Consider the following 13,868-nt stretch of genomic DNA (forward strand, 5'->3'; position numbering starts at 1 on the left):
GGAAAAACAAAAAAAGACTTCACTTTTTCATATGTCTGATTTGTTTGGATTTTAGTTACTCTTGATTTATCAGCATGAATGAAAAAGTGAAAAGGTTTGATATTTTCAGTTTCTATCTACACTGCACAAATAATATCCGAGGATTCCTCTGCTACTGTAAGGAATGAATAATTCAGTTTGATTTTCCTTTAAACCTAAATGAACGATGAAGATTAAACTTAAGATAAAGCTTTAGTATCTGTTTTAGTGTCCTGCCATTTGTCATTGTGACTGTGCCTTGAAAGCTCTGTGAAAAGTGGTGGTTTTGGTATTTGTTATGAGATACCATTCTCACAAATAGGTATTTAAAACTCTTTCATCTTAGCCAGTGGTTGCAGAGTGTGCAAGTACTAAACAACTTAAAAAAAATAAAAATTTGGTATGTTGAATAATAGTTTTCACTAGTGTTGCTTCAGGCCATGAAACCCCAGTGAGAGGTTGTCAGATACCATTTTCAGGAAGCAAGGCTAAATTTTGATTATTTATTTCCTGCTAAGTATAAATCTAATCAGCAAGCAAACAGCATTAAATGTTTTATTTTGCTTGTGGCAGGAAAGGATGTAATGATAGATATAATGTAGTTTAAATTTATTGTTGTAGTTGTATTTTCTTTTAGGGTCTGCCTGTGTGGAATATAATAAATAGGTCTCTATGTCTATTTCATAGCCAAAATGGACAATTTATAGAGTGATTTTCTCGAACATCCCAAAATGTAGTGACTTTTTGTAGCAGAGACTGGTACATGTATGAAATGTGTCTCGATGGAGCTTTGCTTTCATTATGTTGAGGGATATTTGTTGCATGATGTAGAAATTCCTATCAGTGGTTATCTTTCATTCCTTTTATCTGACTTAGCTTAACCTCAGCTCATCGCTTAAGTCAGTGACTTAGGCTTTTTCATCAGCTGTCCTTGGTAACATATATCATTCATCATACTGGGACCACCAATGTTATCAATTGGAAAATCTAAATGGAGACAAAAATTAAATGCTACTTAAAAAACTGAAGTGAAAAGGGAATATAAGATTCTCTCCTTATTTTCTACTTATATTTAATACGATCATCGACTATCCTTTTTATGACACTATGAATCTTTAATTTTTAATACAGAACTCTTAAACAGATAGCCCTTGTTGTGTGGTATGCTTCTAGATAGCATAATAAGAAATATGTGCTGTAAATTTTGCTTTTCCAGACATTCCGATAATGATGTGCGATTGTGCTTTCTTTGAGTAACTTGCCTTTTAAGGATACATAGTCTGTTATAATGGCAGAATGTGTTAAAGAAAAAAACAGAAAGCAATTTTGTTTTCTTGAACCTTGTGGTGTTCAGTTTTAGGTACTTTAACCTCCGCTGACTCTTTTTCGGTTTAAATGTGGTTTTTACTTCTGTTAGCTGAGTTGATATATATTGTACATATGATGTTCATGATTGAATTGATAAAGATATTTTTTAAAAACTGGAAGTTATCGCCTATTCATGCATTGTTTTAAAATTACTTTTAAAATGATTATGAAAGTAAAAATGTGTTTTGGGGTAAAAAGTATAATTAAGTATAAAGAGGAAAAAATGATCCATTCCTCACAAATTCAAAGGTAATCATTATCATTTTGTATGTATCATTCCAGTCCATACGTGTGTATATATGTTATTGATGATTTCTTTAAGCAATTTAGAGTATTGGACCTAAAATATACAAAACAAAATGAAGACCAGTTTGTTCAGTTTAGTATCTTATCCCTTTCAGTTAATTGTGATAATCTTTTAATGATTTAATATTCTTTAAAGCATACTTATTTTTGTTAATATATTTTTAAAATTTTATTTAACTTATTGGGGTGACATTAGTTAATAAAATTACATAGATTTCAAGCATACAATTCTGTAATACATCATCTGTATATTGCATTGTGTGTTCACCACCCAAAGTGGGGTGGGGAGCAGGTATAAAGCATGTTTCTTAATATTAGCATAATATTTCATAATATTGTTATAACTATTTGATCATTTCCCTGTTTTCAAGTATTTAGTTTGCTTCATTTTCATTGTTTTTTATATAAAATATATGTTGCTCTACCTCATTGTCTCAATCTTTCTTATTGCCACCAGAATTTATGTTTTTAGGAGGAAGATTTAATAGTCATTTAAATTGACCATGAAAATGAATTTTTAGAGAATATTTGATCAACATCAATTTTACTTTACCCTTTAGTCTCTTCATTATTCATCATAATCTTTGACTTTATCAGTGTTCAAAGGCAATGAAAGAGATTTAGATTAATTCTTGTTACTGTCAGATCAAATTCATTTACGATAAATACGTGAATCTTGTTGATCAGAAGCTAAAATACTTATGGAATTTACCATGACATGAGGCCAGATCCTAAATCCTCATGAAAGTTGCACCACAAATTCTTTTTGTTACCCAATCTTTTCTGTAGGTTGAAAAACTGATAAATCCTAGTATGCTGATATTCTGAAGAATCCATGGCTTAATGGTCTCTTGCAAAATACAGTATTAGCTCAACGAAATGTTATACAGTATCAGTCAGGATTTTGAAAATAACATGCTGGTGATTCTTCATTTGAATAGAGTTTCATTCTGTTTTTGTAATGATGTTCATCTTTGTCTTTAAGATGCCTCCTCAGTTTACTTCATCTTTAGGAGAAATGTCATTAGTAATTTATAGATATCAATTTAAGTCACAGAGGGTAGAATCGGGAGAATACTTGTCTCTTTAAACCCAATTTTTATCATTGAGCTCTGTTTATCTGTCCATTTATGAGAAATCAAATATGATGTCCTTCTATATTTTACAGTCCTGTGGCCAGTACACACCCACATACCTACACATACACGCACAGCGTTTGTGACTGTAAAATGAGTCATGTGGCATGTTATCCCATTCTCTTTATTTCATGGCCGTTATCATTTCATAGCCTTGTTTCAGATGCTTATCAGTTTAAATCTGAACATTTTATACTATTTTGTAAAGTTGTTTTATATAATTATAGTGTCTTACTAGGTTAGTATTTACTGTTAAATACTTTATAAACTATATAACAGATAAAATATGTTAAAACTAAAAAGTGTTAAAACATGCAGTAAAGTCTTATTAATTTGGATTCATTTAATTTATGTCACGAAGTTAGAGAAGATGTATGTTTCCTTATACTAACAGAGTGGGGGATGGGAAATTGGGTAGAAGTCAGGGTGGATTTCGTAAGAAAATTCCCAGAGAGGAAATCTCAGGTTACTTAGCAATTTATTTTACAAAATTGTCCCGTATGTTTTAGGAGCTACTATTTACAAAGAATAAGTTGGTATTCTAATTATTAGTTTCCTTAAAACAGTTTCTAGGGACCTGTACCTGATAAGACTTTTTTGAAGACTGAATCCAATTGCTAACGGTACTTAAAAATGACAAAATGCATTTATTTTCAAGTATCATAGGTGTTTAGATTGTATTCATTCTCGCTGCCCTTCTAACATTTATCCTAGATAGTTTCGTATTATTTGTTATAGTGAAAGCTAATTTATTTTTACTGTTTATAGAGAAATTATTTTTTACTAAGCTCTTCATTCCTTAATTTCAGAAAGAAATCTCTGTGAATTATTGTAAGTTAATTTAGAGTGAGTAACTTTAAATCCTGTCTTCATTTTCCTTGAACATAAAAATGATCTGGCCTTATCGAACTGTTTGCTCAGAGTTAATTCTAATATTGTCACCTGTGAAACATATAGTTTTAATTGGCCAAGAGCTATTCGATGTAGATAGTTTTGATGGGAGGTGTGTCAGCCTGAGATAAATCTATGTTTTGGAAATTATTCTCTTACAGACATTAACCTGAAATGTCTGTGAATGCTTAATAATGAAAACATTTTAATCATTTGCTGGTAAATGGGTATGACTCTGTGTCTGTGTGCATTCTTTATGATACCCTATCAGAGAGCTGGAGTCTTTAGGCTGCCATTGATACCCACCTTTTCCATTTCAATTAGATTCCTCATGGAACTCTCACTGTTGTAGGACACATCTTGAGGCATCAGGAGAGAAAAAAATTGCCTATTTGATGATTAGCAGAAAGTGACTTTGGATACCTTAAGAAAAATCAAGATAATCTGAATGAGAATGGGCAAATGTAATTTTGGTGAGTGTAGAGAGAAAGGAAGCTAGAAATACTTGGACATTTTGAGACGGAAAAGGCATTTTGCTGTCATCTGAAAATTTCACCTGTTTTCGAAAAATCCGTAGTACTGTTAATGCATTATTTGTGACAATCAATGGTCATACAAGCCATAAACTAGTTAGGTTTCCCATGTTTTATATGGAATCAGAGTGAATATTTCAGTCCGGTCAAAACAGTGGTGCTCAGTGCTTCTAGGGGGGCATTTTAGAAATTTGTCAGCTCCTGGCATTTTTTGTAATGCGGACAGGGATCTAGATGCCTTGCAATGCATGAGATATTTCTGGCACTTTAAGAATTGATTGTGCTCTCAATTTCTGAATGTCCCATCAGAAATTTATGAACTTGAAAACTTGCTTACCCAGGCCAGCGCTTAATTGTTTTATATATAAGCAGAAAGTATGTTTTGCAAGGTTTTAAGATACACTGTTTTCCAGGAATGTGTAGCAATAGCTATATGATTTGCCATATAAGCTCCAGATTCAGACTATTTTATTACATCTTCTAGTGTAGTTAGGTTTGAGTATTTACATAGTGAAAAGCCATTATTTCATTATAGATTAGTTTCTTTTTATTTCTTTAAAAAATATTACATATAGGGTATTGAAGCATTAAAAATTTTTGTGTGAGATTATCATTTATTTGCAGGGTAGTAAAAGGAGTATTACAAAATATTTGCTGTCAAAAGGCAGCATTGGGTCTAATGAGGGTAAAACCACTCGTCTGGACAGAAGCATGCTTTTGTAGTCCCAGGTATCCCAAAGGATTTACCACTCTGAAACTATACACAGCACCTGGTGTAAGTTACAAAAAAAAAAAATGATATTCTACTGAAAGACAAGAAATTGGCTGCCCCCCCTTCTCTATATAATACTGATATTAAGGAAATTTGTGGATCATTAGGGATGTAATCACAATAAATGTTTTTATTGTTATCTTCTGTTTGGTCTAGCTTAACTGGGTATAATTTATTTTTAGAAAAAAGGTTAAGTACATTCTTGCATTTAAATTAAAGACAGGACAAGGCTTTTGGTCTTGAAATTCTTGTGTAGTCTTGTGTTTTAAAGATGGAGAAATCAGCTGTGATCATCTAATTCATAGAGCTTCCACCATGCTTCACAGAGAATTGTTTTTGTTTTGTTAGAGATTATGACTATTATGACTACATCAAAATGGTATTTTCTGAACAGTATGTGGAGATTTGTTACTTTAGATGAAGGGAAAAATAACAAGGCTATATAGATATAATCTGACTTCAAAAAAAGAGGCCGATCTAATTATCACAATATGAATTAAATAAAAAGCAAAGCTCAGGATATTGCACTATAGCTTAATGAAAAATATTATACTAGAATGCGTTATGCTGTCTCACGGTTTTAATATGTTTGAAACACCATAAATAAAATATGAATTAAGCATGGATATGAATTCGGAATTGTTTTATTGAAAACTTCCCAGGAAAGGCCGTTCTGCAATGGTTAGCTAGCCGTGTATTAAAAAGATCCCTTTTTTGGCAATTGGCCCTTAATGGGATATAAATGAAGCCTCTGAGACCTAGCAGTCTAGATATGATCCTCCCATTATTTCTACTGCCGAGTAGTGAGACCAGCATCTAGATATAAGACTCTATTTTTCTAGTTTTCTTTTTTATAAAATGGGTTTTAATTGGGTCAAAAATTTTCTTTTCATTCAAAAGAAGAAACGTCTTGACGATTTCCCATGGCTGTTGAAAGTTAGGTGAATTACAAGACAGATTTTATTTTCAAATTTTGCTTTCTCTTTTGCTTTACATGGGCTTTGCTTGCATGTAAGGATAAATTCAAAGTCTCCCTTAAGTGCTGGTCAGAGTTTAAAGAAGTAAATATCGTAGTTAAATCAATCAATCTATTAATGACGGATGGATTTTTGGAGAAAAAACAGGATTGTGTGTGTGTGTGTACACATGCACTAAAAAGCACACACTAGTTCATAGCAATAGGAAGAGGGAAGATTGATTTATGAATTGAAATATCAGAGTGGTATTTGGCTTTCTATTTCTACATAAGGATGTTAGCCTTGGTTAAAGCTTTTTGGCTCATGAATGTGGACTTTCCACTCTGTTTCATTATTAGAAAATATACTTAAAAAATGTGCTATGAACCTTGCATCAGGGAGGTAATTAGGGAAGTGGAATAGAATATAACATATAAATATTAATCGGTTTTTGTTATTGTACATTAAACAATCAGATATTTTTGAGTGATGTATGTTATAGTATCTAAATTATTTTTTTTTAATTAAATTTATTGAGGTAACATTGGTTAAAGACATACATTTCAGGTGTACAGCATGATTCATTGTCTGTCTACTCTATTGTGTGCTCACCACCAAAAGTCTAGTTTCTTCTCTAAATTACTTTTGAAAAACAACAACTAGCATTCATCCGTCTCTTATAATTTAGTTACCGATTATTGATTGTGGCTGCCCTTCAATTTGTGAAAATCATCTATTATTTATAATTTTTCAACCTCGTTTCTTCTTGTCTCATTTCTAAACTTGTCGAGGAGAGGCCCATCGATGCTGCCTTCCATTGTTCTCCCACTGGTTCCTGTCGCCCACACAATCTGATTGCCACGTGCTTCATGGTGTGACAGGCTGCCAGATCTTCCTCCTGTGCCCAGCGTAGACGTTAATTCGCTGAACCAGGACTTGGCCTTGGAGCCCTCCTACACACAACACCCCAAGCAGCTATTGCCAGTTGATCGGAATTGTCACATATGATGCAGTCTCTTTACCATTTCTGCACATGGTATCTTGGTTCATTTCTTCCTTTCCATTCCGTTTCTTTGTCCCCAGTGGGGGTGTTCTTTCACTCCCGTCCATCATCTGCTGAATTTTTAAGGCGTGTTCCTTAGCCTTCTATGTTTTTTTTCTTCATGCATTTTTTTTTTTTTCCCCAGGAGAATTCACTGAGCTCAGATCTGTAATAGTCATTCCCAAATCAACATTTTCCAGCCAAGTCTCAAATCAAATCTGAATTTCAGGTTCAAATATCTAACTGCCTACAATTCCATGTGGTGATTCTACTATTATGTTCAACTGAGTATGTCTGAGACTGAACTCATTATCTTTCTTTCCCAAATAGCCTCTCCTTCTTTACTTAATTGACCATCATGGGTATTAATTTTCTGTCATGTGGGTGCACCTTTGACTTCTTTCTCTTTCATCTCTCAGTCAATTATAGATGATCAGTTTTTCGCGAAAGCTCTTGTATCTTAGATTCCAGTATCCTAGTTCATGTCCTCATCACCTTATGGGAGCATCTCCAGAATTGGAGCCAGCATCTGGATTACGGGGAGGGCTTGTTAACATGTGGACTGCTGGGCCCCACCCCCCAGTGGTTTTGATTTATAGGTCTGGGGTAGTAGAGCAGAAATGTTCACATGTCTAACTAGTTCGAGATGGGGCTACTGCTTGGGAGGGGAGAGTAGGAAAGAGTAAGGGAGGAAAGGAGGGGTGAGGCTACACTTTGAGAGCCACTCTTTGCCTTATGCTTTCCCCATTCTGTTTATCTGCAGTTGTTTGCCAGATTGCATTTCCCGTAACACCTATTTAATTGCATTATTCCCAAATGTTAACAACTGTCAATGATGCCATATATTTTTTTGTTGGCATTTCTTATCCAAACTCCTGCCTGATTTCCAAGGTTCCTAACAATTGAACGTACTTTACCCGTACATTTTTTTTCTTACAAATGAGCTTTGTTTGGTTTCCTCTTCATCTGGCTAATGTAGGCCCTTGCTCATGCCCTACCTCCTTCGCGAAGCACTTCGTGACTACAGCCGACGTTTCTTACTACTAAACCCCAGTAGGACAATTTTACTCACTTAGACTTTAATCTCCTTAATGGTAGGGACCTTAGTCTTCGTCTTATGGAGTCTAGTTTAGGATTAAGTCAGTGTGCGTTTACTACCTGGTGAATTGATTGATTTCTTAGTTTGTATATATTCCCGAGGTTGCTTTATTTTTGAGAAAATAATTAAAAAACAAACAGAAGTACCTTCATATTGTTGACCATAGAATAGAAAACTCAGCTTAAATGTTGAAACTGAAAGGTTATAGTCAGTAGGTAAGCTTGTAATGAATAACCCATTCTTTCCTTTAGGAACAGGATGCTGTCACTCGTGATGATGACTCCCGATTTTCTGCAAAGGGGGTCCAAGAGCAGAAACCTGGTGGTGGCGGCAGTGGCTTGGAGAGTTTTGGGGAAGGGGACTTGTCTTGAAGTTTCTGAGTAGCAGTCTTCCTTTACTTCCAGTATATGAATTTTATGTTTCTTCTAAATCTTCCTTCTGCTACCCCAGAAGTTGGCGTCTTATTTACCTGATCCCACTAATCAAAAACAGTTAACACGTTTTTATCGAACATCTGCTCTGTGCCGAGCAAGGCCTACATGGTATTGGTCCTTCCACCGCCGTTTCTCCCTCCCCACCCCTTAATTTTTGCTTTGTCTGTGAAGCCTGGCGGCTGTTTTTGTAGTTTTCTGGGTAAGTGATAGACAGTTTCTCCAAAAGAACAAAGTGTCACTTCAAGGAAAACAACTGGCAGTGTATGTTGCCGGTGATACACCGTTTTATTCCTTTACCTTCATTTTAATGGGCTTTTAGGGGAAGTGGATGCTCAAGCACGAATTCAGCCAGTCTCCCATTTCGCCCAGCTTTGAATGCGGAAGGGCTTTTAGAGACTTTCTGGGTTGAGCCCTCATTTTATAGATGAGACAGGTATGACCTAAAGCAATGACATCTTTTTTGAGTAAAATCACAAAAACTAATGTGGCAGAGCCAGAACTAGATAAGAACCCTCTTTATTTCCTGCTTGGTCCTCATTGCATTTTATGAGTCTTTCTGAAGAAACCTTTTAACACAGCCACACTCGGTACTATTGGAATGAAACAGAAACAAGTTTGGGTGGTTTTGGTACTTCGTTTGGGTTTGTAGATGTAATGCTGTTTAATTTATAGCTTTATCCCCAGTGAACAAAATACATCCATTTGTGAAACAAACAAAAAAATTAAGCTATGCATCAAAAAGCAATATCCAGAGGTAATTATTATTTTTTAATTTAAATTATAGATCTTATTTTCCCAGAGGCTTTGTGAGGTCTTGCAACTATTTATTCAGGATATTAAGACATGAAATACTAGATGTATCTGATTCTCAATGTTGGTTTAAAGAATTGTCTACTTAAAAATGTGGAAACTGTAGAATATGAATGATGAGCTTGTCTGCTGCTATAAAGCTTCTGCAGCCTGGTATTGATGTTCGTTTTCACATAGAATGGAGCACGGATGTGGTTTCCATGAGTGCTTATTGTGAAGCAAACAATAAAGCGGACACGATTTGCATATTATGCCATTCAAATTAGGAATTTACGAAGGTCTATAAATCCTGTTGCAGTGGTAATAGTACAAAATAGACCGTTAACTTGATGCTGTTAATGTTTAGGTTTCCAGTCTCTTTGTAACACTGTGCCTTCTGATTCAATATTTGTGGTTATGAATGTACAGTTAAGGCTTTTCATTCCGAAGTCATCATTAACTTTAATGTATTAGTAGCTTCAGTTATCCTGTATCTACACAGATGGCATTTTTTTGAAGGCGTTCTTAATATGTATTATCCTTTGGTAATAGTGAATTTAATTGTCAGCTAAACATTGTAATTATATTCTGTGTGTGTGTGTGTGTGTGTGTGTGTGTGTGTGTGTTTGTCTGCCGACTAGATGGATAATGCCAAACTGTTACATGTTTCTTTCTAGCCCCCCTCACCCCCGAGATTTACCCTAGATATTTTCGACTTTTCCTAATCAAATGCTATATCTTTTATAATATAAGGAGCAAGACAAGCGTTATCCCGCAACGTAGACTGTAGTCATTTGCCTCTAGTATACTGTGTGTTGTCTGCATTGGTAGCGTGGGCGCTTCCATTATTATTTCTTAAACAATCAGTGCTCTATACGTATTAATGAAGTTATTGAAATTAAAACATTAGTGGATATTTCTATAGTGCTGAAAATTTAATTTGGCTGTGGCTCGGCTATCTTGGTGATGGCAGAGTCAGTCTTTATCTAAAATCTGCCACTTATGTTATGCAATTCCATACATTTATTTTCTTCTTAGAGTAGATCTTCATTTGTTTCTTCAGCATTTTTAAGCTAGCATATAATATAGGTTTTATAAAATTGGACATGTTATATATCATCAGATGGCAAAACCGGAAAGAGAAATGGAGTAAAGGAAAAATCCCAAAGGACCTGACATTTTTCTAAGAGGCAAGCCACAATTTTTATTAAGTAACTTATGGAGATTGTTTAAGAAATACTGTAATAGGGGAGGGAATTAACAGTGAAAATGAAGGAAAGGGAAAGTTGTCGGTGGAAAAGTTATAAAGGAAATTGGTTGTCCAGCAAAAGGGTCCAGGTAATCTATGCAAGTTTCAAATCATGGTTGCATTTTCAATTTTTTGTTTTTCCATAGATGACGAAGCATTCATTAAGTCATTTCATCTTTTGGAGTCATTTCTGTTCCCCATTCAAGGAACTTTCTTAAATGTGTTACAGTGTCTCTCCAACCCCCTTCCCTCTCTACCCCTGGTTTAACTAGTTTCTGAAAACATAGACTTTGGACAGGAGTCATATAATATAGAAGACAGGTGAAGTGTAATGAATTGATGCTAAACTTTCTCTGAGGCGTATGGCGATGATTTTCACAGCTGCTAAAAATACTCAGAATCAATTTTAAGGTTAGGAGTTTCTTATTTGATCTTGAACCTAAATTAGAAATATGGATTCTTGGAATTTCTTAAGGATTTAAATTCTTAGAAATTTTGTGTGGCTAGGTGGGGTAAATGATTACTAGGCACTCAGTAATGAAGAAATTTTGAACTAACCAAAACATTTGTTTAGAACGTTCTTTATTAAAAACATATACAGTTTTGTTGAGACCCACGCGCTGCTTTCAACCATACAAATATTATTTTCAGTAATAGTTTCAAATGAAGGGTTTAGGGCAGACTTGTAACCACGCACTTGGCGGTGCCCGACTTTTTCTCACGTGTTTTATGGTTGGTGTTGTATCATCTATATCCAATTGACAAAATGCCAGTGTTTGTGTTCGTTAAGATACATTTGCCATTGAGAGAGGAATGAAAATGGTTTCAGAGATTTTAAACAGTAGAGTATACATATGTGAAGAAAACATACTTCGTCGTAATACCTTTAAAAAAGAGAGTGTGTATGTACATAAAAGCTGTGGAAACGTACCTCCTGAGCTTGCAGTAGTTTTGCACATTTCCTTGGCAAATCTGATTTATATGGCTGGAATATTTCTCATTTTTACTTTTTCTCATTTCACAAACTTGGCCGGTCCCTGAAGATCTGCTTGGAAACTCGCTGTGCTAATAGGCAAAGTTGGCCTTTCCTGGGCTTCTCTTAAAGTAGCCCATCCACAAACACTGACCTTTTAGTTTAATAACAGTTTTATTTGAGAAAATGTTCAGATCCTGAGAGCTGAAAAGAGTGTTTTGAGAGAAAGGCCATTTTAAATAGTAGTCTCCCAATGGTATATCTTTTTCCCGCATGCACTTTGGATCAGACCTATCAGAAGAAACACATTGTTGCTTTCTGTATTCTATTGATTTAAACACAAATAACATAAAACTTAGATTTGTTCAAAATCCATTACCGCACTGGTTTATTTTCCTGCCTGGGCTTGGATTCACTGTTTTAGATTTTAAACTCTTTATGTTAGGTCCTGTTTTATCTTTTGTCATTTTAAATTCTCAATCGCATTTAAAGTAATTACCTTTTCAGCTGTGACCTTGGAATTGTGACCGAAAGTTGTGTGTGTGTGTGTGTGTGTGTGTGTGTGTGTGTGTTTTCATTTCCAGAAAAAGCTTGGGGCATTCGAAAGACAGCTGTGCTTCAGTCCCTTTAGTGACCAAACAAAAGCGTCGTCAATCACCTTTGTCCCTTGGGCCTGTCTTTTTCAATGGCCTCAAGAGTTTCCCACCCTTTTCACTGCTGCTTGCTTTCCTCCTCCACCTCGCCCCTCCTGGCCTACCTAGATGATAACCACCAGTTGTCTCCGCCTGTTTCTCACCTTCACCCCGTGGTGGCCGGTGTCAGGGCTAGGAAGGCACAGAGAAGGAGGACAGGCCTCGAAGCGACCTTTCCTTCTCTGCAGTCTCTCCCACATGCTTCCTTTCCAGCCACCCAGCTGGTCACCCTTTCGTCACGGAGTCCTTGTCCCTCCGTTCCAGATGATCACATCGTAATAAAAAAAGTTCACTGCCGATTTTGGCCTTTCCGCTGATAGGAAGCCCATACGTAAGAGGCATGAAACGCGCACCGTGGAGATATAAGACTGAATTAGCAGCTCGCTTAGGAAGCCGATCTCATTGCTTCCTACTCAGACCTGGTGCTCTGACATCTTTCAGGAGCCTCGTTTTAATGGACTGAATGAAATGCAGTTGAATTGTGCCTGCGAATTTGAATTTTTCCTGGGAAAGTTTCTGAAGCAATAATCTGCAATAATCCACGGCAAGTCACGTGACGTTGCAGGCACAGTTTGACTGTGTGTCGATCTTAACTGGTACATTGAACTCCAGAGCATAGTTTGATCAGGTAGCACTAATTGGTTAAATGGTTGTTTCAGTTTTCGCCACTAATAAAGCTCATGAGAAGGAGATGAAAATGTGAAAATCATTGCCTTGTGGAGTGCCTGGTCTAGAACTTCATAGCCAGTAGGCACCCATGCAATCCACCCATCCTGCGTTTGGATGAGGGAATCGAAACTCAGGCAGGTTAACTGATTTATCCAAGTCTAGCGAGTAGGAAATCAAGGAGTACTCAGATTCCTCCCTGAGCTATTACAAATTTCTCTGCTGTTATTTGTATTGTTTTAAAACCTTTAATATTGGTCTATGGCCATGCCACCTGGAACGTGCCCGATCTCGTCTGATCTCGGAAGCTAAGCAGGGTTGGGCCTGGTTAGTACTTGGGTGGGAAACCACCTAGGAAGACCAGGTGCTGTAGGTGTAAAAAAATAAAAAGATGGGGATTGCAAACTGACAAGGTCTTTGCAATCTGTGAGGTGAATCAAAGTTCGCCTCACCTAAAAAAAAAAAAAAAAAAAAAAAAACCTTTAGCATTGAAAAATCTGAAGATTTGCCTGAATGTAAACAGAATTCTCTGTATTAGTTTTTTCTTCATCTCGTGCGATCTTTTCAAAGAAGAAGTGTGTATCTTATGCTCTACTGTATACTAGGAAGTAGGAGAGAAGCCGAGTGGCAGCGTGTAGTGTATAGTTCAAAGGGATCCTAGAGAACATCGTTTGAGAGCCACATTTTGGGAAAACTGTCACCCAGTTTGTACCTTCCCAAGACTCACAGACTGTTGATAGCTTTGCTGGGATTAAACCTCAATTCGTGTTTATTCTGCTCCTTTGATTTCTTGTCTATTGTTCTTGCATTCTTTTTTTAACGGCCTTCTCGAGATACATTTGACATATTATACAATTCACTAATGAAAGTGTACAGTCCAGTGGTTTTTAGTGTATTTACATAGTTGTGCAGCCATCTCACAATCTAATTTTAGAACATTTTCA

At 35.9% G+C, this 13,868-nt stretch overlaps 1 protein-coding gene and 1 non-coding gene across 3 annotated transcripts in view; both read left to right on the plus strand.

Moving 5' to 3' along the window:
• Positions 1 to 13,868, plus strand: part of CHCHD3 (coiled-coil-helix-coiled-coil-helix domain containing 3) — a 250,871-nt gene that overhangs the window by 37,988 nt on the left and 199,015 nt on the right. The gene's annotated exons all lie outside the window — the stretch shown is intronic.
• On the plus strand, positions 13,182 to 13,300 carry LOC118611029. Its single transcript, XR_004954156.1, has one exon. It is a non-coding gene; the product is annotated as a 5S ribosomal RNA (ribosomal RNA).

This window comes from Rousettus aegyptiacus, unplaced genomic scaffold (assembly GCF_014176215.1).
Source record: "Rousettus aegyptiacus isolate mRouAeg1 unplaced genomic scaffold, mRouAeg1.p scaffold_m13_p_13, whole genome shotgun sequence".
NCBI lineage: Eukaryota > Metazoa > Chordata > Mammalia > Chiroptera > Pteropodidae > Rousettus > Rousettus aegyptiacus.